The following is a 3,664-nucleotide window of genomic DNA, read 5'->3' on the forward strand; positions in this document are numbered from 1 at the left end:
ACTGGAAATAAAAGCAAAAATAAACAAATGGGACCTAATTAAAATTAAAAGCTTTTGCACAACAAAGGAAACTATAAAAGCAAGGTGAAAAGACAGCCTTCAAAATGGGAGAAAATAATAGCAAATGAAGCAACTGACAAACAACTAATCTCAAAAATATAAAAGCAACTCCTGCAGCTCAGTTCCAGAAAAATAAATGACCCAATCAAAAAATGGGCCAAAGAACTAAATAGACATTTCTCCAAAGAAGACATACAGATGGCTAACAAACACATGAAAATATGCTCAACATCACTCATTATCAGGGAACTCTTTAAACTTACGATACTCTTGTAGCAGCTTCTGTTCCTGGTAAACTGTTATTCTGTGTATCACGTGTGTTTCTAGTTTCTGGGGGCAGCAGTTTACCATTCCCTGATGGATCTAAGAAGAGTTGTAGTGTTTTAGTTTGTTTATGAGCATTTTTCCTGTTATAAAGATGGAAGTGATGACTTCCAAGCTCTTTATACGTTGGACTAGAAACCAGAAGTCAGAAGTGTTTATTTTTGAAAATTAAAGAAACAATGAGAAGAATAAAATCACCCATACTCTCATCACTGTGAGATTAAAAAGTTAGAATAATGTTAAATATCTTTCCAATTATTTTTATACCTATATAATTGTTTTATAAACATTCAGATAAAACACAGAATACTATAATTACCTGTATACCCATGTTAATTATTTGTCCCGTTGTTTTCTGGTTGATGGCTCTTTTTTTTTTTTTTTTTAACTTTTTCTTTTATTTTGGAGTATAGCTGATTAACAGTGTTGTGTTAGTTTCAGGTGTACAGCAAAATGATTCAGTTATACATATACACATGTGTCTATTCTTTTTCAAACTCTTTCCTCATTTAGGTTGTTACATAATAATGAGCAGAGTGAGCTGAGTTCCCTGTGTTGTACAGTAGGTACTTGCTAGTTATCCATTTTAAATATAGCAGTGCAGACATGAACTTATTGAGGGCATCAATAAGTAGATCTAGACATAGATCAGAGCTTTCATGCTAATTCATACAACCCAAAGCCACTCTGTCTCAGGCAGAGTGAATTCACCCCATACCCCACCTACGCCAAGAGAAGCTAAGAGATGAAATGAAAAAGCCAGGGCCAATAAGAGCTCTTGTCGCTTGGGGCCAAACTGGTTGATGGCTCTTTTGACCCTTCTCAGTTCTTTACCCTCACTCCATAAAGATAATCACCATCCTGATTTTTATTTGTATTTTTGCTGATACTCTTTTTGTTACTTCTTTATAAGATAGGTATATTATTAAACATCACCTGAGCAGAATTATATAGTACTTAATCTTCAACAAGTTGCTATTCTCAATCTACGTTTTTCTTTAACAATTTATTCATATGGAAACATATACATCTGATTCATTTAACTATTTCTGATCTTTGAACTATGTGACCTTACCTAACTTGCTGATCCCTTTCTCTATTAATGCACATCTAGATTGCTTCCAGTTTTGGGGCAATGCTGCCATGACCATTTATTTTTTAGAGAATCATACTATATTTGTGAACTGCAAATAACAAAACAAAACAGAGGTCCAAGGATGCTAAAGTCCAAGCTGTAATTTGCACACAAAGTGTATGGTGAAAGCAGTTACAATGTATAAAAATGTGACAAGTAATCCAGATGTTTACAAAAAACAGACCCTGTCCAAAGAACATCCAGTCTTATCCTGTAGGTTTCTGAGAAGCCTGTTCGATAAGATGAATTCGCCTCCTGCTGATAAGCAGCAGCTTGCCAACACCCACGTATTTCTTACTGGGCAAGTCTACTTGGCAATATCCATAACTCGAGAGCTCCCTATTATATTCACTGGTCTGAAAACAACTCATAACCCAACTGTTTTTCCAAGTCCTGTACCAGTTTTTCAAGCTTTCTATCAAAGGATAGTTGGAATGTATTGCTTCTTGTCATCAACAGGCATTTCAAAAAGAGGGTAATTAACCAAAATCAAGAGTTCTTTGGTCAAGTTAGTAATAGGCTTCCCCTTTGTTCTAAATCCCTTCATCATACTTTTTTTCCCCAGTTTTTCCAGTGTGGCCTGGATTTTACAAACCGCCTCTTTACCCTCTTTCCTGGCCTGCCGGATGGAGTCCTGGCCCCCAGTTTCAACTGAATCCAGTTCCAGAAGTTCCTTGGTTAGCATCTCTTCCAGAAGCCAGTATGCTTTGTCTGTCTTTTTTCCTATGAACTCTTATACTTCTTGCTCAAGATACTGGACCTTCTCTAGCACATGTATGGTTTTTTTAATGCTTGAGGGAGTCCCTTCATCTGAAGATAAACACTCTTCAGCAAGATGAATACCCTGGTCTTGAGTGCTGGGATGTTTGTGAGTGGCATTACCATACAGATGAGGCTCAACACTATACTGGACCTGGGAATCCAAAAGCTCCGAACTGTCATCGTCCACTGATCCCCAGGACTCGTACTGATGGACACCGCAAGGAAAGTTGTGCCGGCTCATTCCTTGATCTGCTTGGCTGTAGGCATAGGAGGAGTCCTTAGGCTGTGGGGTTGGCGGTGAAGGAGGTGGCTGAGGAGAGCCACTGCTAGGCCATGATGAAGTGCTTTCGTTCATGTAGAGACTCCCCGGTGGTGCCGAGGGCGCAGCTGAAGGCCAGGGGTACCAGGTTCCCATTCCATAAGCACCTGGAGGTGCCCATGAGTCCTCCTGGGGTCATATGGTTGGTCCTGGTTGTGGAACACTATGATCACCATCCCCGTAAGGGTAATAGGGTACTCTCATTCCAGAATTCTGTGAAGCAGGATATCCTGGAACCTGCCCCCTAAGAGGGGGTGCTTCAGTCTGGCAGTCCTGCTGGGGGTACATCCAACTGGAGACTGGGGTTGGGCTGTTGCTAGATGAATGCTAAGTGCTTGGAACCTCTGTGGAGTAATTGGTCTGAGCATACCCAGGTGTGTAATAGGCCCCAGGGTATGAGGCAGTATTTGTCTCCGGGCCAGTGGGGTATGGTAGGTCATATTCCTCATTTGTATAAGAATTCAAACTCTGGCTTTGCATTTCCCGTCTTCTAGGGTATGTACTTGGGTAAGGAGCCCGAGGTCGGACAGTAGAATTCCAATAGTTAGAATTGTAACTAGGATATGGTGGCTGCTCCTGGTGGCCTCTGCCAGCACGACCCGGCTCTGACCAGGCACTTCCAGACACCTAGTAGCCATTGCCTCCTCCTCATTCCCCCGGCCAGGTGGTCTCCGCCGGGCCACCCCCACGGCCCCGCCAGGAAATGGGAGGCTGGGGAGGCTCAGGGCCGGTGGTAGATGGGCGGAGGCGGGTGCACTGGCACATCTCCACCCCCAGGCCCGTAGTAGTGGCCATAAGACAGGCTGTCACTAGGGTTGTAGCCAGAGCGCCTCAAGGCCGACATGGGCTCTACTGCCCCCAGGCGTTTCCTGCCCTGCCCCCCACGTCCCCCATGGTCGGCCCGCCATGACCGTTCTTACATGGCTTTATATGTGCACATGTGAGTTTCACATGAGAAGCTGTATGTATTCAATGAAAGAGCGCAGGCTTCAAAGGCTATGCTGCTTCTGTTTAAATTTCCACGTTAACACTTACCAGTAGTGTAACCATAGGCAACTTAGATG

General features: G+C 42.8%; 1 pseudogene; it reads right to left on the reverse strand.

Moving 5' to 3' along the window:
- Positions 1-1,937: 1,937 nt before the first annotated feature.
- On the reverse strand, positions 1,938-3,444 carry LOC113888002 (annotated as a pseudogene).
- Between the last annotated feature and the right edge of the window lie 220 nt (positions 3,445-3,664).

The sequence above is a fragment of the Bos indicus x Bos taurus genome, chromosome X (genome assembly GCF_003369695.1).
Source record: "Bos indicus x Bos taurus breed Angus x Brahman F1 hybrid chromosome X, Bos_hybrid_MaternalHap_v2.0, whole genome shotgun sequence".
In the NCBI taxonomy this organism is placed as follows: domain Eukaryota; kingdom Metazoa; phylum Chordata; class Mammalia; order Artiodactyla; family Bovidae; genus Bos; species Bos indicus x Bos taurus.